This window comes from Podarcis vaucheri, assembly GCF_965113315.1.
Source record: "Podarcis vaucheri genome assembly, chromosome: 16".
Lineage (NCBI taxonomy): Eukaryota > Metazoa > Chordata > Lepidosauria > Squamata > Lacertidae > Podarcis > Podarcis vaucheri.
Genome location: NC_138754.1, coordinates 12,825,916 through 12,853,366, shown reverse-complemented (window position 1 = coordinate 12,853,366; position 27,451 = coordinate 12,825,916). Strand labels below are relative to the sequence as shown.

Genomic DNA, 27,451 nt, shown 5'->3' with positions numbered 1-27,451 from the left:
GAATGCTCAATAAACAGGTTGTCTGGTGGAGCCCCAAGCCACTGCCTAATATTACATGAAGCTCTGCTCTACTTGCCGTATTAATTTACTCCCAACCCAACACTGATTTTGTACTACCAGGATGTTTGTTCTTTTTTAAAAAAGATATACTTCTTGGAGAACAAAACTGTCCTACAATCTGTTATCAACATATCAAAACAGACTTCAGAGCAACAGCTTCTCTCTCTCTCTCTCTCTCTCTCTCTCACACACACACACAGAGAGAGAGAGAGAGAGAGAGAGAGAGAGAGAGAGAGAGAGAGAGAGATTGGCAGGCTGTGTACCACATGGTACCTTAGTACCATGTATGTGCATTTACATGCATGTGTCTTAGAGACACAAGATACAAGCCACTCCAGAATTGCAGCTGAATCCTGAAAACAACACTTAGCAAATCACTAACAAAATTTCAATAAGGCATCCGCTAAAAGAGAAAAATGGGGGCAAAATAAGAACAATTGCATACCTGCTTTGACACACAACCACTCCAAGTCACCTATACGTCAAGTATAGCTGCTTATACTGAGCCAGTCCATTGGCCAATCTAGCTTAGTATTGTCCACACCTACTGGCAGCCGCTCTCCAGAGTATCCAGCAAGCAGTCTCTCCCAGCCAGACCTGGAGATGCCAGAGACTGAACCTCAGATCTTCTGCATTCAAAGCAGATGCTCAGAGCTTTAGCCCTTCCCATGGAGCCTACAACCAAGAGACCAGCCAAAGCAGCTCTTTGCAACCTCATCGGCGGATTTTCCGCCAGCGACAGGCTCTGCCCTCCTGCTGGATTTATCTGCTTTCATAATCAATAACAATTACCCCATCCAGAGGGAATCTTTCATGGCCGTGGGGCTTACAACAAAGCCATTAATGCCTTGACAAGTCAGGCATTTAGGGCTTCATCCGGATGGGTCCTGGCATCAGCCCCCTCCCACCCCCGCTCTCAGAGGCCACAGTGGGAACAGAGGGCCTGTCAATGCCACACCGTGAGTAATGCTCAAGGGCTCAAAGCACCAATAAATCAAAGGCTTATTAATCTCTCAGCCTCATTTTCGGGCGTTGTAATGAATCGGCTGCTAGTGTGTCTGATCCGCCCCCTGCCCCCTCCCACCATTGATTACCAGTTTATTAACTAACTTCCCTTGTCTTTCTTTCTTTCTTTCTTTCTTGCTTGCTTGCTTGCTTTCTCCCTCTCTCTCTCACACACACATATACCTGCCAGCAGCAGAAAACCCCAAAAAGGGTCCTGAAGAGAGCTGGCATAGCCCAGAGGCCAAGAATGCCACTGGCATGCCACAAAATGTCCCCAATTCAAGCCTCCCATCAGCTCATGAACTCAGAGGTGGCAAGCGGCCATTCACTCAACCCAGCAGTATGAAATGGTAGGTTGGTGGATGCATAACTGAGAGAATCTGCACAAAACAATCTGTACACCCCTAAGTTTACCAGCTGGTTCTGGGCATGTACTGCAGTTAGGCAATAGACTTTGGACGCTACAGGTCTTACAAGGAAGGGAGAGCCTCTACAAATGGCAGTCCAACTGTGGTCAGTTAGCATTGCTGTGTGTGAGGGCCTTACTACTGCTTATAAGGATTATATGGATTCAGGTTGAATCTTGACAAGACAGAAGTACTGTTTTGGAGGGGATGTTAAAATGGACTAGAAAAATTATTTCCACTTTAGCAGCAGTTTCAGTGGAAACCATTTCTCCCTCCCACACTGCTCCTTGAAACTAGAAAAACCAAAGATTCAAACAGCAGTGTGGGGCTGTTTGAAATCTCTTTTGTAAACAGCCCCTTGCTGCTCTTTGGAACTCCAGGTTTCAGAGGTTGAAACAGCAGCCTTGGGCTGTTTCCAAAAAGGCTTTCAAACAGCCCTGAGCTGCGCTCTGAAGTCCCAACAATCAAGGCTTCAAAGCACTGTGTTACCTGATGTCATAGTGACATCAGGATATTGGCAGCTGGGCGGCCCCTCCCCACCTGTTAAATTTAGTCCGGCGGGAATAAGGAGAGAAGGATTTTGCTGGTCAATCAGAAAAAGGCTTAGCAAGATTGTATAAATGTGCACTCCAGGATAACAGGCTGCAGCCACTTTGTTCCTCCCTTGTTCTTTTTGCTGCAGCACCACATGCCACAACAAACCAAGGTTTGGCTTAGCACCTCATCTGAACCAAGACTTGTGGTTGAGCTCTCTGCTCACTAACTAAAAGCTGTAGCCAGCAACAAACCGTAGCATGGTGCGGCGGCAAAAAGGACCAGGGAGGGGCAGAGCAGGCATGAGCTCCTCTCTGGAAGCCCACACATTCGCAGTGTCTCTGTAAGCCAACATTTGGGTGTGCTGCGAAAATAAAACCCATCACAGTCAAGAATAACCCCCTATTTTCCAGTAAACTGTCCCTTGTATATCACTGCCTTCCTGTATTTGCCTTTTGTGGGGGAACTGCTCTCCGTGTGAGCTGCTAACATGGTTGTTCGTCAGAGTCCAACACCATCCTCGGTGCTTCAGTGTGTCAGATTTGCCTTGCCATACATAGGAAGCTGCCTTATACTGACCATTGCTCTATCTAGCTCAGTAATGTCTGAACTGACTGGCAGTGGCTCTCCAAAGTTTTAGACCAGGAGTCTTTCCCCAGTCCTACCTTGAGATGCAGGGGATTAAACCAATACTTTCTACATGCAAAGCAGATGCTCTACCACTGAACTGCGGCCCGCCCCCAATAGAGATGATGATCTGTTTTCTTTCTGACACAGAGTGGGGGATACAGCCAGTTAAAAGATAGAAATTGCCGTATCTTGTCTGGAAGCCTGTTCCTGACCTTTGTTCCAAACAGCCCTCCAAGCTGCTTTCTTGGGGGGGAGAGTGCATGGTCTTTATTAATTGTTGGCCGTTGTTTCACCCCAACCTAATATCCCAAGGCAGGTCATGATGCTGCTATCAATTTCACAGGAAAGGCCCTATGAATATGCAACTTAACCTTTGGGTCTGGGGTTTCCGTTGGAAGAATCTAGGCTTTCTAGATCCAGCCTGCATCTTCTAATTTCCAAATTAGTCCACAAAAAGCAAAGGGAGCCGTATGGAAAACGTGAACATGCTGGCTCATATAAAAGTATGGATGTGTTGGTCCATTTGTTAAGCCAATCAAAATGTTATATAATAACGTACAAGCTTTCGAGTTTAGTTTGACATCAAGCCAGACAAATAATTCTGGAGACCTCAAAAGCTTGCACACTATTTCATAACATTTTGGCTGATCTAATAAAGGCATTTTTAATGTGGATTTTTCAAATCAGTTCAAGGATAGCCAAAGTGGTGCCCTCCAGATGTTGTGGACTTCCAGTTGTCAGGGATGACGGAAGCTGCAGCCCACCCCATGTGCAGGGTACTGCATTGGCTTCCCCTGGTCCAGTGTTTCAGAAGCCTGAGCTACACCAACCTCACATGTTCCACCTCCCCTCTTCCTCCTTACCCCAGATCTCTCCCCTCTCCAGTGCTCCTAAGTGCCAACCTTAAAATACTGTGTACAAGGAAGAATTGCAGCTTGTGTTGTAAAAGGGTTAGGGGAAAGTTTGCACAAAGCTTAGCAAAAACAGGTTTTTGCTTTTTTTTTACAGTTGTATCAGTATCAGAGTGTGAGAGAAAAATGTCACCTAAAGGTGTTAAAACTGACAAGAAACAAAAGCACCAAACTACATACTGGAAGGGATATAGTAAGAAAATACCACACATGAGAGAAGAAAGGGCAGTTAATGAAGACTACTACTGTCTAAGCAAACAGCTGAAGGCTACTTTAGCAGTGATATCAAGGAATGTAGGATGCAGCCTAGTCAGATTCTTGATCCATTTAGCTCAGTATTGTCTGCACTGATTGGCAGTGCCTCTGACAGGGGCTCTTTTTCCAGCCCTATTGGGACCTTCTGCATGCAAAGCAGATGCTCTATCACTAAATGATGACCCTTCTGCATGCTCAATGGGACTTACTCCAAGGAAAGTGTGCATAGGATTGCAGTTGAATCCCACATAGAGTAGACCCATTAAAATTACTGTGTATGACAAACCTATGTCCACTAATATCAAAGGGACTGCTCTGAGTTAGGGATGGGGAGGAAATTTGATTTAGTTCACATTTAAAGGCAAATCTACTGAATTAGCACTTCCTGAAACAATATGAGAATTGAAACACAACCTTTGAAGTTTTCACTTCTCCAAATTTTGGAAGGCAAGCAAGCAACATGTAAAAAATGCATGTTATTAGGGGAAATTGATTCGCAAAAATGTGTACTACATACATACCTGTGTATATTATAAGAAAATAGTTCTAAAATGCTAATGAATTTTCATGAAGCCTTTTTAAAAAAAGATTGCAAGCCGATGTGGAGAACTGAACTTATGAATGAAAAAATGAGCAACTTAGAGGAGCCAAAATTTACAGATTCACCCAACCCTAAGTAGAACTTAGTTGGCTTAAAAAAATTCTTAAATTTTATTTATCTTTTGGGTACATGTTTTGCCCAGTAATCTTTTCCTTTATAAAACAACTTTGAAGTGGATGAGTGAAGTGAGAAAGTAGCAGGTGGTGGGTTGGATCATTTGACCCTTTTCTATCCCACCACATGATTTCCATCGTTAGTATAAACTATCTGCATTATGGACAAAACTGACTTTCCAGAGTACATGAACTCGTACGTGGCAAACTTGTGACAACCAAATCTACCTTGCTCAGAAGATAAAATGAGGAAAGTGGGAGAAAAATAAGAGATTACTATCAGATGTTGGGGTGCTGGTCAGGTTCCTTGTACCTGTAATTGTTTTAAGAAAAACAAGCATGTAGCTCCCTGCTACCAGTAGTTGCTGGTGTCCATGGGAACTGGTAAGACGGAAGGAGCCTGACAGTAGGTGGCGCTAGAGCAAAATATAAGCAGAGTCAACTGATTCTAGGTTTGTCCCCATCCTCCTCCTGGCTGAATTCTACAAAGACATTCGGAGACTAAGAAGCTGATAGGCAGTGCCTCCCACTGAACTGGATGTAAGTAAGAAGGCATGATGACTGAGTTTGGTGGGGGAGTCTCCCATTTGCCTTAATATACCAGCCTTCACTGCCTGCTACACAATAAGCAAGTGTCTATTTTTAACCTTACTTGTGCATCCTCCAGTTGAGGACCAGTACTTCAGGGCATTCAACGTGTCAGTAATCTTATTCTTTATAACAACCCAGTAAGGTGAGAAGGCTAGTATCATTATACCCATTTTGCAGAAGCTGAGGCCTGAGACTTATACTTTGCTGGATGCATAACAAGGCTGAGATCTGAATTGGGTTCCACCAGTTCTCTACTTACAGGTTCTCCATCTTGCTGACAGAGCAGAGCTGTCTGTCCCAATTCTGAGCTGCAGGGACCAAGGTGCTCCTTAAAGGATCAAGACAGCATTCTATCCTGCTTGGCTTGCAAGAATTTGCCAGGGAAAGATAGTATCATGATGTGAGCCTCGAGCCAGCTAGAACCAGGACCAACTAAGCATCTGTCTGATATTTATCTGGAGGTGTCTTTTTATAGAAATGGCAGCCCTTGCGATTCTCTTTTCCTACCCCGCCCCCCCCCCAAATAAAAGGAGCCTAAAGTTAATTATTTTGCCAATTTCATGCTGCATGCATTATGCATCTTGCCTTATCTCTCCTGTAATTGTAGGCAGGTATGTAAATGTTATATATCTCTTTAAAAATGCTTTAAATACTTTAAAAACGAAGATGGGGTACCTCTTCCCCCGCCACGTTGAAAAACTAGCAGAGTTAATAGAAAACGCTGGTGAACAAGAAAGGATTTCAAATTTGTGTCTTGGGAGGTTAATTATATTGATAGTAACATCTGATATGAAAATATTTTTGCTGGGAAGAGGAGGATAGGGAAATAAAGGAATCGAAAGCTGCAATTTTGTGCTTGCCTTTATTAGGAGATAGAAACTTTCTGTTTCCTGTGTTGGGAGCCACTGCAATGAGACTGGGGATTATGGTGGAGCTTTACCTCTGTAACACCAGTGTGGGGTTTTCCCCTTCTATATGTGGAATTATCTCAGATTTTGTTGCAAGGAAAGTCAGGAAAAGCAAGAGCCATAGCTCAGTGGCAGGGGGGTCTGCTTTGGTATGCAGAAGGTCCCAGGTTCAATCCCCAGCATCTCCATGTAGGGGTGGGAACATCCCATGTCTGAAACACTGGAGAGCTGCTGCCAGTCAGTGTGGACAATACTGAGTTAGATGGACCAATGGTCTGACTCCATTCCCATGTTTCTAGGTACAATTGTACCTCGGAAGTTGAATGGAATCCGTTCTGGAAGTCTGTTCGACTTCCAAAATGTTGGGAAACCAAGGTGAGGCTTCCGATTGGCTGAAGGAAGCTCCTGCAGCCAATCAGAAGCCGCACCGGATATTCAGGTTCCAAAGAATGCTCGCAAACCGGAAGACTCACCTCTGGGTTTGCGGCGTTCAGGAGCCAAAGCGTAGAAGTGCCAAGGCATTCGGCTTCCAACGTATGACTACCTGCAGAATGTATAAACTTTTATAGCGCAGCTGCATGAGTTTTGTAATGTGTAGTTTACTCATCAGCAGGCATGCAAAGTGACTTCAGAATCTATGCCACAGGATTTGGTATCCCTTTTAAAATGCAAGTGGCAGTTTAATTTATTATTATTATTATTATTATTATTATTATTATTATTATTATTATTATTATACCCCACCCATCTGGGCAACTTACAAAACATAAAAAATGGTAAAACATCAGACATTAAAAACTTCCCCGAACAGGTCTGCCTTCAGATGTCTTCTAAAAGTCAGATAGTTGTTTATTTCCTTGACATCTGATGGGAGGGCATTGCATGGGGGGGGGGGGGCTCCACAACCAAGAAGGCCCTCTGCCTGGTTCCCTATAGCCTCACTTCTCACAGTGAGGGAACCGCCAGAAGGCCCTCGAAGCTGGACCTTGGTGTCCGGGCTGGACGATGGGGGTGGAGACGCTCCTTCAGGTATACTGGGCCAAAGCCGTTTAGTAGCTGTTATGAGCATAGAGAAGAACTAAGGAAGATAGGAGGCGGAATCTGCCTCAGAATCCAGATAGGATGTTCATCTACACTTCTGCTTGTCCCATGCCTAGGAAGCACAGGTCTGAGTGGTTTTCCCCTTGCCCTGCTCCTTTCCCAGCTAATATTGCTAAATCAGAGCAAGCATCAATCAACAGATATTGCTGTTTGCTCCAATTCAGCGCTAAAGAGCGGCTTTCCTTGGGGGAAAGCAGTGGGACAAGGTTTTGAGGGCCAGGATACAAAACTTCAGGTCTCTTCTGAAAATTGCTGCTTCCCATCTCTCAGAAGGGATATAACTTTCCTTAAAATAATAGAAAAGAAAGAGAATGTAAGATGCCCTGGTTATTTGAAAGATGAGATGGTCAGTCTACAAAACTGATTTATTTGTTTTTTATATTATTGGAGTAAGATTTCACACCAGGTATGTAATGAACTCATAATCTTTATGCTTTTATTTTCTTTTTAGTGGTTTGTTTGTTTGTTTGTTTGTTTGTTTGTTTGTTTTGTTTGCAATTATATTGCAAAATTAAAACAGAATTTATTTGTTTTTTAAGGCTTTCAGTGAAGCAGTGAGTACACAGAGGGAGACTGGAGAGAGGGAAATAAGCTCAATTTCCAGGCCTTCCTCTGGTTCCCCTCCATCAACTTCTTGTTCCTGCCAAACACTTGAAATTCTATGTAAACCTGAATTTAGGGAGCAGAACTAAACAGCTACCTTTATAGAGACTATCAATCAAATGAAACATGGCAGTTTTCCACATTACATGACTTGTTATCCAAACTCACAAGTGTGGGTTGTTGTGGGTTGTTTTTTTAAATAAATGCACTAGAGCAGGAAGATATGAGCCTTCCATACTAAAGCATATTATGATGTTGAGCCCAATCCTGTGCACTGAGTAAAAGTGAGCCTTCCTGTGTTCAATGGGGCTTGTTGATCTCCACCTCCATCCTAAAACCACAATCCCATCCATACTTACTTGGTGGGGAGTATGGACAGAATTGCACTCTTAGGATAGAGATGGAGACCAACAAGAGTTTTTAAAAGGGTCGAAGGTGGTATGATAGAGACATCACTTCCCACACAAATGTGGAGATAGTCATACCTCAAGTAGAATGTGCTTCAGGTTGAGCGTGTTCGGGTTGTGCTCCGGGGCAGCCCGGAAGTAACGGAGCGCGCTACTTCCGGGTTTCGCCGCATGCGCAGACGCTCAAAATGACGTCACGTGCATGCGCGGAAGCGGCAAAACACGACCCGCGCACGCACAGATGCACCGTCGCATCTTACGTTCCGTTTGGAATGCAAACAGGGCTCCGGAACAGATCCTGTTCGCATCCCGAGGTATCACTGTAATTCTTTTTATGCTTCTGCTCAAACAGGGCCTGCGGGGTTTTTGAAACAATACAAAAACCTACCAAACTTGTTTAACCCAGAGGCAGCAGTAGGAAAAACGTACACATCGTGAACATTGAAACATGTTTTAGATTCCTGTAAGTTAGAGCCTGTCATCCTTTTTAGGCCCATGAACATTATTCTTGAGGAAGTGCTGGGAAGAGCCACCTTTTTTAGCCACTTCCCCCCTGGGGATCAGCTTCCCTACTCCCTCAGAGGTACATGTCAAAACGTTGCTTTTCCAAGGTGTCTGGATAAAAGTCAGAGCCAGCAGATTTAATATAAACCTTGAAAAGCACACAGAGCTAAAAGAGGAAGTGGGGTGGGGAGGATCAGTCTTCCAACTTCCTCTTTCAGCTCTGTGTACTTCTCAAGGGAGAAAAAAGGTAGCCACTCTCACTACCTCATCACCAAGCAGGTGGTGAATTGCAAGAGCTCAGAGGTTTTGTGGGTACTGGGAATCCCCAGGGGTGTACCACATAGGTGATCTGTGCTGTAAGTCAAGTTTTCCATTCTGTCCACTGAACAAGTCTGTTTTGCTTGCAAGCCTGTGGTTGATGGAGTAAGACAGACTGTCTTATGTTTAAAAGAACAAACCTATTTGCACATTTTCCAGCAGTGTGTGGACTCATGAGGCCTAGAACCTTGCTCTTCTCTTCCCTTTTTTGTTTTCTAAGGGGAAGAAAAAGGGCAGAACAAAGCAGCTGAAGGCAAAGCCTGGGTCAGCTTCTCTTCCAGATGTGCATCCTGCACAAAGCAGCTCAAGACTGAAACTGCCATACGTCAGCCTCAGCTCCTCAGCCAGCAAGGTCTGCTCCCGTCTGTCAGATTGACAAGGGCTGAGTATGGCTACCCTGGAGGGGGATGAAGGGGCACCTGAGTTTCTGGATTAAAGAAAGACTCCGCACAAGCCTACTTTGCTCCCCAGAGCCATTGGCCCTTTTAATAACAACTGCAGCATAAAAGCCCCGAGCAAGCCGCAGCGAGGGTAATTATGGTCTGCCATCCGGCCTGCTCTGGAAAGATGAAAGGGGCAACCCAAAACGAGAAAGGAAGAAAAACTTATTATTTACTTCAAACAGTTCCATAGATATTAACTTAATGGAGGCTTGGCACCTCTGCCAGGGGGAGAATTATGCTTCTTAACTACTTCAGTGTGTGTGTTTTTGGGGGGAGGGCGGTGTGAAGTGTCACAGAGGGAGGAGGGAGAATCTCCACTCCAAAGAAAGGTCTGTAGCAAATTGGGCTTCAGCTGCCCAGCCTCTAGACTCCAATTTAGTGCCTGAATTACAAAGGGGACCTGGCCCCCTTAGCTGCAGATTTTAGCTCAAAGGTCCATGCATTTGGCTACAGCTGGGGAGAATCAGGGTTGGGGCTTGTGGATTTCATAAAGAGCCCAACAGTGATTTAAGCATTGCTTCATATCCCCACCTGATACCCTGCTCCTGTGCAGAAGACAGAACTTGGGTTGCCGGTATGCCTCTTTAAAGACGCACACACACACACACACACACACACACAGAGAGAGAGCATTCATATGGCATATAGTTAAACTATGGAATTTGCTCCCACAAGAGGCAGTGATGGCCTCAACTTGGATGGTCTAAAGAGGATTAGACAAATTCATGGAGGAGAAAGATATCAATGGTGGCTAACCATAATGATTATGCTCGACCTACACTGTTGGAGGCAGCATGCTTGGGGGAGGCAGAACATTGCTACTGCTGCAACCCACATTAGGTCACGGGGTTTTGGTTCCTGTTCCACAGGTGCTTTAGGAGAAACTACAATTTCTCTGCCTCCCCACTCCCCACCCAAATCTTTAATTTGGAGATAACAATACAGAATTGTTGTAATAAGAAACATTTTAGATGCTATCTGTGAATACTCTATGTTAACTAAAGCAAGTGCTCTCTCTTAATCATGTGAATTTTGGGGTGTCCCCAGACTGTAACTATTTTTGGGTGGGATTCAACACATACTGGACAATTTAGGTTGCACAATCAACATTGGTTTGGTGTATGGGATGTTAGGGGAGGGGAGCTGTCATTCTCCAGCAGTTTGGCTTCACCTTCAGGGGAACACTTCTTTGTTTCTAGAGACAGACGGAAGCCAAACACAAGGTGCTCTTTTGCAACAAACTCACTTCCTACCCAACATTAGACTTTTTGCTACAGGTAAAGTGATGGGAAAACATACTGGTAAGTGTGGGATAACTGTTGTTTGCCACAATGTTGTCTGAGCTCTATGCAAACAGATCAGAATGAATGCTCAATAAACTGGTCATCTGGAAGCAAGCAACCTTGGTCAAATAAATCTACATAAATTTGTAAACTGATAAAACAATAGAAAGGGGAGAAGGAACTCTGCTTTTAGCTAATGAGTACAATGTGATAGGCACCATCTTAGAAAAGGTGTTCTCTCCCGTGCTAGATAAGGAGAAATGCCTCTTCTAAGATGTCACTAACCACATGCTTTTCCTTATAAGTGTGTATTGAAAATAATTAACCATTTTAAAAAGAAATCTGTCTTGATTAATCAGAGGCATCTTTTTCTAATTTACCAAAATGTTTTTAATCAGTTCATCTAAGTGATGAATCAGCTTGAGCTGCTGTAACCATGCACACCTTTAGCTGAGAGCAAAACACCAGCTCTAGTGGGGCTTTGCCTCCGAATATGCCTAGGATGAGGCCACACACATTGTACACCCAATTACTATTAGCTCGCATTTCCCAACTTCTCTAGGCACTGAGCAGAGAAAGCCAACATGTACAGCGATTCAATCTCTAGCTATTATATTTGTCTATAAATAATGGATTTAATTTGAGCTTTGAAACACACGCATACACAGCAGGAGGACTCAGACAAAACCCCTCCCTTTCATTTTGGTGAAGTCAGGGAGGGCCCTGTTGGCAGAGGCATATGTAGCTAACGTGTGAGACTCAGGTCCTGTCTGCCAAGAAGACACCACAGAAGGCAGATGTAGGGATAATCAAGGGACTTGCCCAGCCGCAAGGGGAGCGTACGGCAAAATCAGGGAGCTGAAGGTGCCATTGGTGCCATCCCCAAGGGCCAAAGCAGTGTGCTTTCTCTGACGTGTTTATTCATCTCACTTAAGGCACTTTGGTGTACCAAACGAACATGTTTTAATTAAAGAAAAACTATATTGTAATACTTCTCCCCCCCCCCGCCCTCGTTGCCAGGGAATTAAGAAAATGACTAGCTCCTTTCAGACTCTGCCAGGGGCTGTGAGGTGCCACCCACCCGGCTGGGCTCGGGGCTCATTTGTCTGGAGCTCATTCCTGTGCTCTGTGGCACAGCCCACGGGTCTGACAGATGGCTGATTCAGCCCAAGAGTGCTCAGACCTGGACAGACCCAGCCGCCCTGTTACATTCATTGAACAGTTTCAATAAAGGCAACTTAAATGGGTTTGTTTTTTTAAGTGTCATCCCTCCAGGAGTGCTGGAAAGGCAAGAGGCAGCATGCTCCTTGCTGAACAATTGGGTGGAATGCTGCCTGCATACATTTCCTTGCATCTCTGCAAGGAAAAAGGGTTACAGACTTTCCCCACTTTTTAAACGAAAGCTGGATATTCGAGGAAGGAAACCTAAATATCAGTGCCAACTGAAATATTTTTTATTTTATTTTTAAGTAAATTGCATGGTTTGCAGATTTGGCTGATCTCCCCCACGCCAGAAGTTCTTTGCCTATAGAAAGCTAGCACTTAAATGAACATAGGAAGGTGTTTTATACCAAGTCAGACCATTGTTTCATCTATTATTGTCTACACTGACTGGCAGCAGCTCTCTAGGATTTTGGGGAGGTGCCAGTGATTGAACCCGACCCTTACAGAGGAAGCTGCCTAATGACAAGTTAGAAACCATTGGTCCAGCTAACTCATTATTGTACACACTGACTGGCAGCAGCTCACCAAAGTTTCAGCCAGGGTACACTCCCAGCCGTACCGGGAGATCCCAGGAATTGAACCTGAGACCTTAGCTCTCCCCAAGCATAAGAAAGGCAGACAAAGAAGGAAAGGAAAGGAAACTTGTTGGCAGGTATGTCATTTTGGTCCAGGGTCAAGCACATGATGGAATTTTGAAGAAAAGGGTAGGTGGGGGCCTTTAATTAAATCCACAAGCCCTACTCTGTGATGCTTTTGCCTAACAACTCCCCAACCCATACCCTTCTGAAAACAATAAATAAGGGAGTAAAAAAGGGGGGAGGGAGAGAGATGATTCAACCATGATATATACTCTGTTTCTATTACCTTACAGCTATGGAAGTTATATTTATTTATTTTTGCAAAGGATCATACATGGGTTGCTTCCAGATGACCTGTTTATTGAGCACCCATCCTGATTTGTTTGTGGGGCTTACAAGGAGGTGAGATAACATCAGGTATTTTATTGAGAATTCATTCTGATTTGTTTATGGGGAGCTTAGACAAGGTTACATCAAGCAAACATTATTCCACCTTTTTTCCAGAGCATTTCACTGTCACTTTCCATATTGGGGGGGAAAGGTCTCATTTTAGGGGGAAGCAGGTTTGTTATGCAAGAGCACCACATCTTTAGTTGCACAACATAAATTTGCTGGGTATGTGATTGAATCACACTGCTGGGGGTGGGGAGCAACAGAGGGAAGTGCCCATACTTGCGTATTTTGGTCTGGGCCCTGAGACAAAACGGAACCATACAACTTATTCTGCCCAGGAAAGGGTGGGGAGAAAAACAAGACTCTCTTCTGACTCCCAGCCAGTTGCACCATTTATACCCCTCCTGTTAAAATCAGGTAGGCTGCACCCATCTGTTGTGATGGAAGCCCAGAGATATTTCAACACCCCCTCAATGAATGGAATCTGAGGTTGACATCTCAGATTCAGCCTCCTGTTTTCCTAGAGGGAAGGTGCAGTAGTCTTTTAGATACCTGCTTGTTTGTTTTGGCTGGCCTATCCAGGCACATGATTTGGTTATGTATGTTCCTAAATTGGCTTTATTGTTTTTAAGAGTTTTTTTTTAAATGCTTTTTTAAATTGTTGGTCTTTTTAAAAATCACAGAAGCGTGTGCTGCCCTGGGCTCCTTTGGAAAACTAAAAAAAATAAGCAATTTTAATAAACAAATAAACTCAGGGCTTTAGAACTTGACCTTTTTACTTGTGTTAGGTTAGCAGAAAACAAAAAATCTTTAGAAAAATAAATTATTTCTTAATCAGAAGAGTTCGCTGTATATAACATGCCTTATTAAATATACTTTAGCAGTCCTCAGAATGCTCTGGTGGTAGTTGAGTTTTGTTCATTTCCACTGAGGTTTTTTCCATATTCATTTCTCTGTCTGCTGGCCTGGGCACTTCAGGGTCTGTGGAGAGCCATGACATGATGCAATGTGCTGCATGCTTCCTATATGATGTAGGGTACGGGTGGTGGCTATCTTCTTCTTGTGTTAGAATTTTACCCCTGAGCTCAGGGCTCTAAGGCTGCAATCTTATACACATTTACTTGAGAATTATGTTTCATTTAAGGTGGAATCTACTCACATATAAAAGCCGTTCTGAAAATGCTTTTTTAAAGTGTTTTTAAAAAATGCATTGAATTTTCCATAAGGCTCACAATCGCCATCTAATGTCACTTTGCATATTGCACTTAAGACTCACTTAAAACGTTTTATTTGCAGCTGTATAGCTGAGTCCTAAGGGAGTATGGCTCACTTCTGAGTAAAAATGCACAGGATTAGGCTGCAATCCTACACAGGACTAAGCCCCACTGAGCTCAGTAGGTCTTTATTTTGAAGTAAACACACAACAGGCTGTGATTCTGGCTGCATGCTTACTTGGAAGTAGAGGTGCCAACCCTGTCCTTCACACACGTGGCCTGATCCTACACATGGAATAGTTACTCTGATTTCAACAAACCTTGCTTCACAAAAAAATTACAAGCGTACTTTTGGGTAGGACAGGGGCGAAACTAGGCTTTATTTCACCAGTTTGGTGCCTCCCCTCCTCAATGGTGCCCCTCTAGAGGCTTCACCAGGCAGAATCCCTGGCTAGCCCCCCACCCTCAGCTATGGCTCTGGGTGGGAGCGTGACCTTTCGGACCAAGCTTCTGAGGAAGGGGCATGGGGATGTGGATTTGTAGTCCTGCAATCTGCACAACGTATCACTTGGGATTTGTAAGTCTCAACTGCATTCAGATGGGGTTACTTTGGAGTAAACTTGCACAGGAGGAAGGTCTGCCTCTCAGGGTCTGCCAGTTATACACCCTAACTCAGCGAATATGCCCTGTAGAATTCAGTCACAAATCTCGGGGCTGCTTTTTGTGAATGGAAGAGAGGGGTGGTGGGGGAGGGGCAGTCTAACCTTTGCCCCCAGTGAAGCTCCACCCGTGTACACTATCCTCCACCCACTGATGTAGTCTGCTAGTTTATTCGCATCTGAACTAGTGAAAAGGATGGGAGACAGATGTGATTTGGGGGAGGGTCCTGATCAGACTGTAAAACGTAGAGACGCGGGGTGGGGTGGGGGTCTTTGCAACCGAATCTCTCCTTCCCCACCACCCGCCAGGAATTGCTTCGTAGCACCGCCTCCTAGTCCTAAATCCTCCTCCCCCTTCCAACCTCTCTTTCCCCCCTCCTCCTCTCCCTGCAACGGGCCTTTTGCACAACACACACACGCAGCTGCACGCAGCCATCACTCCCCGCTCTCCCGTTTGCACGGCTGCTTCAAATGGGCCCCCAGAGAGGGATGAATCCGGAGCAGCGGAGGCAGTGAAAGCAAAAAAAAAAGGGGGGGCGAGCACAAATAAAGGAGAGGAGGGTCGCGATTCGGGCGCAGCGGCAGCAGCGGAATATGGCACCGCAATGCCGGGAAGAGGGTTTTTAGGTGCCCGCTGGAGATCGCTCCGCTGCCGCCTCGGTTGCAGAAGGGGAGGCGAGCGCGCCCGGATTTGGAGAAAGCTCTCACCCCACCCCCAGTCCCCAGACCGGGAAGGGGGAAAAGCAGGACCTAGCTATCCACACGCGCCATACAAACTCAACACGCGTTGTCAAAAGGGGAGCCGGCAGGAGGAGCGTCGCCGGGGATGCCAAGGCGCGGTGAGTAGCTTCGAGGCGAGGCAGGGGGAGAAAAAGTTTGCGAGGCAGGGACTGAATTGCCCGGGGCGCCTGGCAGCAGGGATCCGTGGCTGTCTGGGTGTCTGCGTGTAGTACGTAGGGGTGAAGTCTCCCGCTTGCTAGAGACCAGCCTTGGCGATGGAGATCGGCCCTTGGACCAAATCTCGCCGCCGCCGCCTCTACCCCGCTTTACAAAGGCATCTTCTAGCTGCCCACCGTTGGAAACTGGACACCGGGCAAGCCGTAGGTCTGAGGCGGCAGCGGAGCGGTTCGCACGGAAGAGAGACCTGTCAACACACACTGACTGGCCCCCCGAGAGCTAGCCCATCCCTGGTTTTTAAGGTTCTGACGGTGTTTATGATTGTTTTTTTTTTAATTTCTCAAACCATTCTAAGCCGTCCAGAGTGCTGTGAGTGCAATGATAGGGCGGGTGTGCATTTTCTAAATGCAGGAGAGCAGACGAGGACCGTTGCATTCAGGTTTTACGCAGAAACACCATGCTGGTTACCAGCACAAACAACAGATGCTGGATGAGATGGACCCTGTGGAGGATGCAGCAGGGCTCTTCTTGTAGGAGGGCTGAGAGAACCTGTGGCCCTCCAGGGGTGGCTGTACTACAACTCCCATCAGCCCCAGCCAGCCTGGCCAATGGTCAGGGATGATGGGAATTGGCCATTGGCCACGCTGACTAGAGTTTAAGCCTATTTGGAGGGCCATGGGTCCCCCCCCCCCATCTCATAGAAGAGACCATCAGGGGTTTTTGGGAGGGGAGAGATGTTTCCATCGTGGTTTGCTCCCCAAATACCTGTTTATTGAGCATTCATCCTGATTTGTTTGATGAAGTTTGCAGAAGGGGTTGTTTATTGAGCATTCCTGCATGGAGGTTAGATGTGTTGAGCTTGTGTTAATTTCACCTTTTCCAGTGCATTTTCTTGCCAAATAAGTTTTTTTGGGGAGGGGGGTGTTGCTCAAGAATGGAAGATCAGCTTTAATTGTGCAACCTGATTTTGTGCATGACTCGTGCCCACATATAGGGACAGTTTGGAAAGGCCCCCAGAAGCAAGTGAGGTGTATGGAGACAGTGGGGGAAGTGACTCACACACCCCTCTCCTCTTCCTATTAAGAGGGGTGTGTGTGTGTGTGTGTGTGTGTGTGTGTGTGTGTAAAATGTTGAATACTGGGACTGAATTTGAGAAACCTGTTCAACTGTGAATATATTTTGGTGGCCTTAGCAAGTTGCTAGTGCTCAGTCTAACCTATCATACAGGGTTGTTGTGAGTCTTTGGAAAAAAATTGTTCTGAGCACCTTGGCACATGTGCAAATGGGATGCAAATATAATAACCAGAGACATCCCAACTCTAGTAAAAATATTGCTGCAACTTAGCTTGGGTGTAAAATGTGGCTGGAATCCTCAACTGCATGATGGAATTAGAGACACCCCCTAAACCAGGGATGTCATTGGATAGGTTTCCTACATCCTTGAGCTTTGACTATGCTGGCTGGAGCTCACCAACATCTGGAGAACCACATGCTCCCTAGCCTTGTACAACAGACATGATGAGTTTGATTAGGTGTGGCAGGCCTCTTCATTTGACCAGTCAAATACTGTCAGTGGGTTTTGGTCAGATATAGAAAACTAATCCAAGAATGCTACTGTATAGACAGCAGCTTGTCTTGCTTTTATAATTTTATGGTGCTGTTTGTTAGCAATGGAAGCGTAAAGGCAGCTTGTCCCCTGGCACTGTATAAAACTCTGGGGGAAACCTAGTGGTATGGCAGAGCTTCTGTGGCTGCCAGTGTAGTTTAGTGGCTAGAGTCTTGGACAAGGATCTGGGAGACGAAGGTTCGAATCCCTACTCAGCAATGTGGCCCACTCTGTGACCTTAGGCCAGTCAATATATCTCAGCCTAATCTAATTGTCAGGGCTGTTGTGTGGGGAGCAAGGGGGAGGAGATATACTTCCTCGAACTCCTTGGAAGAAAGGTGAGATACAAATGTAAATACTGCTCGCATCTCCAGACAGGAACACAAGCTGTCATCAGTAGCTGAGCAGACCAAGGGAACTCAAGTTCAAATCTTTAATCATCCATGAGACTGATTAGATGACACTGTGCCATTCACACACTTTTAAGACCTACCAATTCGTAGGCTTATAAGAATAAAAAAAGGCGGGGAGGGCTATTTATGCATCCCTGGGAAGATGGGTTGAATGGGGAAAAAGTAATAAAATTAATAATTCATTACCATTGTTATTAAAGTTACCTGTTATTGGGAAACAATGGCATTATCTAATTTGTTTTTCAGTTTTGTGATTAGCATATGCATGAAAGCTCCTGCTGCTGATTAACCTCCTGCTTGTTCTTCCCATTAGTAAGAAAGCTGTAAAAATACATGACCACCAGTGGACTGATCCCTTTTAAACTGGTTCAAATCCCCAAGCTTAGTCTGAGAAAAAAATATTCTCTTAAGGTAATTGGCTATTATTTTAAAACCTTTGTACCCTAGCTTTCCTCAGTAGACCTCAATGCAGCTAGTAACGATAAAATTACAACAATTACCGGTACTACATAGTCTGTCTCCCAAAAACAAATGTGCCCAAATTCCTCACATGCAGTAGGTTAGTCTTGCGTCATCTTGAGCAGATGAAACCAGCTCCCAACCCTACTTGATTTAATCCACTGCAGTTGAGAGTTAGATTCCACACTTACTATGGATAAGCTGTGAGAACAGCTAAAGCTCACTGGTAGAGCATGTGTTTTGCATTTAGAAGGTCCCAGGTTTAAGCCCCAGCATCTCCTGGAAGGGTGGAGAAAGACCCCTGCCTGTAACCCTGGAAAGCTGCTGCCAGTCAATTGTCAGCTTACCAGTGTTTCTCCAGCTGACTATAATTCCCATCATCCCAGACCACGGGTTGTACTAGCTAGGGATGATGGGAGATGTAGTCAAAAAACAGCTGGAGACCCAAGTCTTGGAAACACTGGTAGACAAAACTGAACTAGATGGACCAATGGTCTAAGCCAGATCCCTGTATGTATAAAGGAGAGGGGGGCTGTAGTTCGGTGGTAGAGCTCTGCTTTGCATGCAGAAGATCACAGACTGGCAATGTTCTTTCTGAAACCCTAGAGAGCCACTGCCAGCTAGTGCAGACCAGGTGTGGGGAACCTTTGGTCCTCCAGATGTTGCTGAATTGCAACTCGCATCAGCCACAGCCAGCATGGCCAATGGGCAGGCAGGATGGGAGTTGTAGTTCAGCAACATCTGGAGGGCCACACATGGTGAAGATAGTACTGAGCTAGATGGACCCATGGTCTGATTCATTACAAGCCAGCTTCCTATATTTCCAAGCCGCTACCCACTTGAGTCAATGCTAAATCCCAACTTGTTGCTGATCAGCCTCATTCCATTGGAATTAATGTAACTAATTGTCATTTGTTGTAATAGCAGTAGTTCTTTGGAAACAAATGGGATCAGAGCCGTGGCATGTTGAGGATCAGCCTTAATCCACTGGAGTCAAGCCAGATCACAACTAGGTGCAGGTCTCCCTTGAGACACTGGAGACAGTGGTCACAGCCACCATACATTTGAAGGACATGGCTTTCCCCCAGAGAATCCTGGGAACTGTAGGAATGGATACCCAGCTGATATACGTTGGGAAACAGCTGATCCACTGGTGTTAAGAGGACCAGATCCACAGCCTTTAAACCAGCCTCAGTTGTACCTCGATCTAAGGGAGTCAAAAGCCCAGATTCCCACTCAGTATGCATTAGCTAACATCTGCTAGAAACAATATAACCTGGTTCCCTACTGTTTCCAATTAGCTTTGATTTATTGGAATAAGCTCACAGTTCAGGGATGGGGGAACCTATGGCCCTTCAGATGTTGCTCGCCTACCAGTCCCATCATCCCTGACCACTGGCCACACTGGCCGGTGCGGAGGGGAGCCGTATTCTAACAGAAGCTGGAGGGCACAGGTTCCCCATCCCTAGGATAGATTCCCATCAGTCCTTGGAAGTGACTTTGGTCCCATTAACATCAACACCACACATTGAAAAGGATCCTGGGAACCATACATTCAGTCTGTGGGCCCAAGCTTGGGTAACTCTCTCCCAAATGAAAGGCCACCCCTCCTTGCGGAACTTCAGGCACATGACAAAAGACTTTCTTGTTCCCCCCCCCCCCAGGACTCTCTGGGGAACGCCATGTGCTTTAAATGTATAGTGTAGATGTGGCAGAAGTTGCAGATCTTTCTCCTCAAACCCTTTCACCAAATGTGTTACATTGCCACTAGTGCAAAAACATGGTTGCAGCTTTGGAGCTGAAATGCTGGGTGGTGTTGACCAAAAAAAGAAATAAAGAAATGGCTCTTTCGCAGATCTTTATACCAATGTAAGGTCTGGCCCTTTCTATTAATAAAAAGAGAGAGAGTGAGAGCTTTGTAGGAAGAGTCAACATCCCAAGTTTACTCTTACTTCTTCTGCCTAGCTAATATTCTTTGCTTTGAATGCATTCAAGCCTGATGGAAACTTTAAAGACACAAGAGCCGATTTTAATATTTAAACATGTGTTCCTTCAGGCAAGGGGTTTGGGAAGAAGAGGGTGTATGAACTTGGGGGCTGTGGGCAGGGATTTAGCAGCGATATGAATTATTAGGCAGATTAAAGACTCCTGCAGGAACTGGGCTGTTTTTCTTTTTCTTTTCTTTTCTGGTTATGTGGTGAATGGAAGCTGAATTTATTCGGAAGCATCGCAACACACACACACACACACACACACACACACACACACACACACACCGTTCCATCCATCCTGTCCCATGCACTGCCAGATCAGATCTATATAATAGCTGCCAAGGGGTTCAGCTCCCAAATGTTGCCAGCTCTGTTGTTCAGAGACTTAGCATCACGGCAAGATTCATAAGCAGCGGTTTAGTGTTAAATTCTGATATGCAGGCCCTCATTGTCATGGTTCTAAGGTCACGTGCAGACTGGCATTATTTTGGGGTGAGATTCCATCACATGCTGGCAAATTCTGGTTGCACAATTAAAAGTTGATTTGGGAGCCCACTCACAACAAACTCTCTTCCCCACAGACTGCTCCCCCCCCCAAATAGCAAACATTGTCTAACCTCCCTGCAATCAAATAAGGACAAATGCACAATGAACAGCTTATCTGGAAGCACCCTAAAACTATTCAACAGAAATGATTTTTTGACCAATATGGATGTTATATAGCTTGAATACAAAGTTGGCTTCCCCTGCCTCAAACTTAATATCTGGCCTGGTAATAAGTTCTGGTGGACTTAAAAGCTTGCCCACCATTTTGGATCACTTTGGTCATAATAAAAGGATTTTGATGTCATCGTTCCTCACCCCCCAAAAAAGTGTCAGTTTAACTCTAAGCATGCATGCTCATGTAAGTTATCTGTTCCTCTTCTTAGCTTATTTGGTGGGTTTCTCTCTGAGAAAAGCTTATTGATTGGCAAATAAAACCCTAGGAGGCAACATCATCATCCCTGCTGTGAAATAAGTGGCTGCACTTCCTTCCTGCTTCACTATGCAGTTCACCTGTTCAGAAAAACAAGGCGGCTCCACACCGTACATTTGCAGAGCTTTCACAAGTATTTAAAATAAGTGGCTTTCCCCATGGAATCCTGGGAACTGCAGTCGATGCCTCAAAGCTAAAATTCCCAGCACCCTTAAACCTCAGTTCTCAGAATTCTTTGGAGAAAGCCATGTGCTTTAAATGTGGGTGTGACCTGAGACATAGGTAGGCAACCTGGGGCCGCAGGTTCTCCATCCCTCTCTCAAATCAGCAGGTGGTGGGCATTCTGTGAAAAACTAGGCCACTTGGCTCACATACCCCTTAAAAATATTCAGGTGCGGTGGTGGGGAGACTTGGTGTTGGTGCCAAATGCTAAAATTCTAGCTACGCAGAGCAACATCACACACACACAAAGCAGATGGATACTGATTCCTTCTGGGGAAAATAACATTAGTAGTTTACATCTGATCAACCTCATCTGCAGCGACAACATCTGGGCATCAGTACAGCACAGTTTTCCCATGCTGAAAAATTGCTGTCAGGTTAGAGAGAGGTAGATTTCATCATCCTAATTTACCTTACTTTAAAAAAAAGACAAAAAAGAGACGTGTGTGTAGATGGGAAATCCCAATAACTGGATTGTTGCCTCTGGGATGAGCCTGTTGCATCTTTGTCAACTCTTTTTGTTCCCTGCCCTTTCTATAATGCATTCCCACGCCAAGTACAAACAGTAAAGGGGGGGTGTCAATTATTTAGCAGACTGTTATGCCCATGGCCTGTTAGAAAGAAGTGTGTGAGAGAGTGTGGCTGAACAAACAGAGGTGTCTGTGTCTCATACACACCCTCTTTTCTGCCATTGGCTGAGCTGCTCTGATGTCACAAAACAGGTTGTGTAGCCCTAGGGTTTGGCATCTGAATACTAAAGAAAAGGCTAGGGAGGGGCCTTTAATAAAGAATTGTAAGGTTAAAATCCTCCAGCCAAGGACGTAAAGCAGGGGCAGTAAGGAACGTGGCCTGGGGAGAAGGGGCGTGGCTGGGGAAGGGGTGTGGTGTGGGGAGGGTCCCAAGGACCAGACAGTGAGATTCTGAGGGCTGCATTTGGCACCTGGGCCCAAAGTTCCCCACCCTTGGTCCCCATGTCACTTGAGGAGTTTCAGTGTTTGTGTGTGACTGTGCATGTTCTTGCACTGAATGGGTTTGCTGTTTTAAAATGTTCACAGCTAACAGTCCTTCAGTATAACAGCAAGTTGGCATACGTGGAGGCCAGTGTGACAGAGTGGCCATAGCACTGGGACTTTGAGTCTGGGTTTCACCCAGTTTAAATTCCAACTCAGCCATTAAATTCACTTGGTGGCCTTGGGCCAGTTAGGTATTCTCTTTCAGATTCACCTACCTCAAAGATTCAGGTAGGTAGCCGTGTTCGTCTGACGCAGTCGAAATAATAATAATAATAATAATAATAATAATAATAATAATAATAATAATACAAAATAGTCTAGTAGCACCTTAGAGACCAACTAAGTTTGTTCTAGGTATGAGCTTTTGTGTGCATGCACACTTCTTCGTATCTGAAAAAGTGTGCATGCACACGAAAGCTCATACCTAGAACAAACTTGTTGGTCTCTGAGGTGCTACTAGACTATTTTTTAAAAAATTATTTCACCTACCTCAGAGGTTTGTAGTGAGGATTAAAATGGGCAAGAGGAAACCGCAAAGGCCACCCTGAGCTCCTTCAAAGAAAGACTGGGCAAAAATATAAGAGTTAGATCTATGTTGCCTTGACCAACCCAGCTATCTCAGAATTCTGCATCTGCCAACACAGACATCCAGAAAGATGAGACTAGGGTGTGGTGTGGTGTGGTGTGGTGTGGTGTGGTGTGATGTGGTGTCTGTCATATTGGACTTGGAATCTGGATCTCATCCTGTTTGAATTTCTGCTCACCTGTACAGCTCACCAGGGAACGTCACCATGGCTTGAACCCAACGCCCTAGGCATGCAAAGCAGATGGCCTACCAATGCAATCTCTGACAAATTTGATTTGAAGTAATATTGTAATTTAAACAGGAGTGCCCCTGATCATAAACAGACTGCCTTTTTTCTCAGTCATAAGCAAAAGCAGCATGTCCCACATACTTAGAATGGTAGAGACTTTTAATCTCAGGATCGTGTGTTCAAGCTGCATGTTGAGCAAAAGATTCCAGCATTACACGAGGGTCGGGCTAGATGACTCTTAAGGTCCCTTCCAACACTACAATTCTATGATTCTAAGGAGGAATGCTTCTCCAACCCCTGAGTCCCCTCTCAGGAAATTAAACCATGCACCAAGCCTCCCTTGATAACACCCTGAGAACACCTTTTTGTGTGTGTTTAACTTATCTTTTAAAAGTAAGATTTTCAGAGTACTACTTCACATACTTCCACGAAACTTTGTGCCCATTTTCATCACCGGATACAAGCAAAAGCACGGATCGCTTTGCAGAGACATGTTTTCTGGCTCAGTATAAGATTTAAATCTTTTCCCCCCATTCCCACACGCATAACGCCTTTTCTTCTCCATTTGTCAAGTGAGCAAGGTATCTGCCCAAACATGTGCTTGCAAGTTCTTAAATCTCAGAGCAGCTCAGAGTTAGCAAAGTTTGAGTTAACTTGAAGAACCACCCTTTTGGATCAGCCCCAAGAGCCATATGAACATAAGGAGAGCCTGGCTGCTGGATCAAGTCTGTGGTGGCCCCTCTAGTTCAGCACTCTGTTCTCACAGTGGCCAACCAGATGCCTTAATAGGAAGCCCACAAACAGGACTTGAGTGTAACAGCAACCCTCCTCACTTGTGATTCCCAAGTTTTCAGAGACAGACCGCTTCTGACAATGGAGGTAGAACATAGCCACTGAATTTGTATAACCCTATTTTAGAGCTGTAAGTTACTGGCCACCACTCTGTCTTGTGGGGGTGAATTCCATAGTTTAACTATGTGCTGTGTGAAAAATCTATGAAATGTGAAGTCCAGCATCCTGTTTCTGACAGTGGGCAGCTGGAGGAGCATGAGCAGCTCACAAACCATGCCATGAAAGTTACAGCCCTCCCCTCTTTATCTCCAGCATCCAGCCACTGGCTTAGAGTGAACTTAGGACTCACCTATTTTCATATGAATTGCTCAGGTTCAGCAAAGCTTTCTAAGGCTTCAAGTTTGCTAGGTGAAAGCAAGGCACTTTGTGTGCAGAGAAGCTAAGGGAAGGGTTGCAAAGTGGATGTTAATTATCTTGCAAAGGTGCTGATCACATATTACTGTTTTGTTTTTTAACCTAGTAAGCTATCAGGCTCTCAGATACCTCAATTGCAATAACTTTGTAAAGCAAACTTGAAAGAAAGTGAAAAGGAAGTTGGAAACAGAAGGCAGAAATCTGGTGATTGGATTTCAAAAGCGAGGGAAACTGTTGATGTGGAGTTACTCACCAAAGTGAGGATGCAGAATGCGTTTCTAATACAGGAATGCTGAGAGAGGCAAGCAAATGGCCAGATAACAAGAGCATTCTGCAGAATGCAAAAATAGCCGGATGGCAGATAGAAGTGAATTAATGCATACCAATTGGTACCCAAGGGGATACTTGCCAGAAAACGTGTTATTTTAAACATTTCAAAATAGATTCATCTGATACATATCCTCTCTTCCCCCCACCCCGCAAATTCTGTGCTAAGAAGCATCTGTCTATCTGCCAGTCACTCTCCCATCACACCAAGAAATAGAACCCAAGGCGGAGATAAGTAGACTAAAGGGGAGGAGCTATGCAGAAGCAGGCCAGCTCTGCTCTGGAGTGTTTCCCATGGGAAACAAGCCTGTGTGATGTGGAACAAAGATCAGAAAGGGGATATCTGACCTTTTCCACCTCACAAATACTTAAATTACAGGGTTTAGGTTTACTCTTGACGTATGCAGCACAAGGGGATAAACCTCCATTACAGTGGTACCTCGAGTTAACAGACGCTTCTGGTTACAGACGTTTCTGGTTACAGACTCCGCTAACCCAGAAATAGTACCTCGGGTTAAAAACTTTTGCTTTTTTTATTGGATTTGGTTTGATATGTTAATTGGATGTTTTTATTGGAAAATTAATAAACGCTTAAAAAAAAACTTTGCTTCAGGATGAGAACAGAAATCACACGGCGGCGGCGCAGCAGCAGCAGCGGGAGGCCCCATTAGCTAAAGTGGTGCTTCAGGTTAAGAACAGACCTCCAGAATGAATTCAGTTCTTAACCCGAGGTACCACTGTACTAACAAATGGCACCATATTTTTTTGAAAGTTGTTTGTTTGTTCACTGTGCATTTGGACAATTATTAAGATACAGTCAAACCTCGGTTGTCAAACATAATCCGTTTCGGAAGACCGTTCGACTTCCGAAACGTTTAACAACCGAGGCGCAGCTTCCGATTGGTTGCACTCAAGCGGAAGCTGCGTCAGACATTCGGGTTCCTATGTTTGAATATCATTGGACACCATTTTGAATCAAGATGGTGGATTGAACTGCTGCAATACCTAGTTTCAAAACTGGTCAGATTTTTGGGAGTTCCTGAGCAGTGCCAGGTAAAGGCTTCTGGTAAAATGATAAAAGCAAAACATAAGCTGCTGCTTCTACAGTAACATTCATGGATTAGTTTACAGGTTCCTCATCCCTCTTTTAACCAGAGACTCTGGGAGATTGAAGCTGCAACCTTCTACATGAAAAGCATGTGCTCAGCTACTGAGCCATGATCTCTCTGTTGGAATATATCCTGGCCTGGTATAGGGTATTCAGCCCAATATTGTCTACTCTAACTGGTAGAAGCCAGTTGAACCTCTAACCTTTGGCATGTAATTAATTACCACTGAGATCTGTCTTTCTGCCTCCCTCCCAGGGAAATGGTACAACAGGACCATAAGAAACTGCCTTAAAGGAGCTCGGGCTATTTGGCCATGTAACCCAGTGTTGTCTACCCCAGCTGGCAGCCACCTGGCAGGGCTTTTCAGGTGTTTGAACCCAACACCCTAAGTAAAAATCATACCCCCTTGTCTTCCTTTCCCCAACTGGGTGCTTTCCAGATGCTGTTGAGACTAAAACTTCCATCATCCCTGACAAACGGTCATGACATTGTAGCCAGACATCAAGAGGACAGCAGGCTGAGGAAGGCTATAAAACCATACAAGGGTGTCCTCCAGGTGACCTGTTTATTGAGCATGCATCCTGATTTGCTTGCACAGAGTTTATGTAGAAGTTAAATTATATTCAGTCTCTAGGGAGCATTTGTTCAATTGTTTGCAGGGAGGTTATACGACAAAAAGCATCCATCCCGATTTGTTAGTGCAATGCTTATGTCTTCCTGGTAATCATTTATTCATCCCGCACTTTTCAGCACGTTTCCCGAACGCTTCCTTAACCACAAAAGGCCATGTTTTTACAAAGCATATTTTTCTCACTACAACAAGAGAGCCCTTTAATCCGCTTTAACTGTGAAAGCCTGGTGTGTATTTGAATCCTTGCCTCAAAACACCTGATGGTATGGAGGTGACCAAGGTCACTGCAATATGCAGCAGACCTGGGAGATTTTTCAATATATTGTTCAAAGTTGGTTATGAAGTCCACAACACAATAGTGGTTTCATAAAATGTTATTTGGCAAACATCGCGATTTTGAGAAAACCGTGTAGCCGGCCAGTGCTTTTTAGTGCTTCCTCTGCCTCCTGCAGGAGCAGCAAGCGACTCACAAGAGCAGACGTAGCAGCCAGCACTATGTTTCTTTCGAGCCCCAGCTCAGCTCTGCTGCCTCTGCAAGAGCAGGTGTCCGATATGAAAGTACGTAGCTGGGAAAACAACAGCTTCTTTTGATTTTGCAGCAAGCCCCAGCTCAGCAGGCCAGTAGTGGTCTGAAGGTGTGATTTACAGAGATACTGGTCTGAGCTGGCTCGGGACTTCTTGCTGGGAGCCCCCTTCTCCCCTTTGCCCCTTCCTTACCCACCCACCCTCAAAAGGAGAAACGGGGGTTGTTTTCTTCAGAGTAAGAACAAAAAACATTGCCCTATAATTTAACTCTTTTTCTTTATTCCCGTCTCCCCTTCTGCCTGTTTGTGTGTGTGTGTGCATGCGTGCATGTGCAAAAAGCCTTTCTCTCCCCTCCCTGGTGCCTTTACTGCCCTTCTGAGGCTGGGATTGATCCCTACCCTCACCCCTGTGTAAAAGTAAGAACAAAAAAAGACAAGTTGCTGTGTAAGACATTGTTGGTTTGCCTTCCATAGCTTCCCTCATGTAAGCAGAGGCTTGACAACCATATGTCAGGAGTGC

General features: G+C 45.0%; 2 protein-coding genes across 8 annotated transcripts in view; one reads left to right on the top strand and one right to left on the bottom strand.

The window, feature by feature from the left end:
- The window catches only part of MACROD1 (mono-ADP ribosylhydrolase 1), a 324,726-nt gene that overhangs the window by 237,389 nt on the left and 59,886 nt on the right, over positions 1-27,451 (bottom strand). The gene's annotated exons all lie outside the window — the stretch shown is intronic.
- The window catches only part of FLRT1 (fibronectin leucine rich transmembrane protein 1), a 163,532-nt gene that overhangs the window by 116,792 nt on the left and 19,289 nt on the right, over positions 1-27,451 (top strand). For 2 of the 4 annotated variants that reach the window (XR_014214451.1, XM_082202734.1), the window contains exon 1: positions 15,122-15,581. The exons of the other annotated variants lie outside the window; for them this stretch is intronic. The gene's annotated coding sequence lies outside the window, so the exon portion shown is untranslated. Of the gene's footprint in view, positions 1-15,121; positions 15,582-27,451 lie in introns of those variants that run through there. 4 annotated transcript variants of the gene reach the window in all.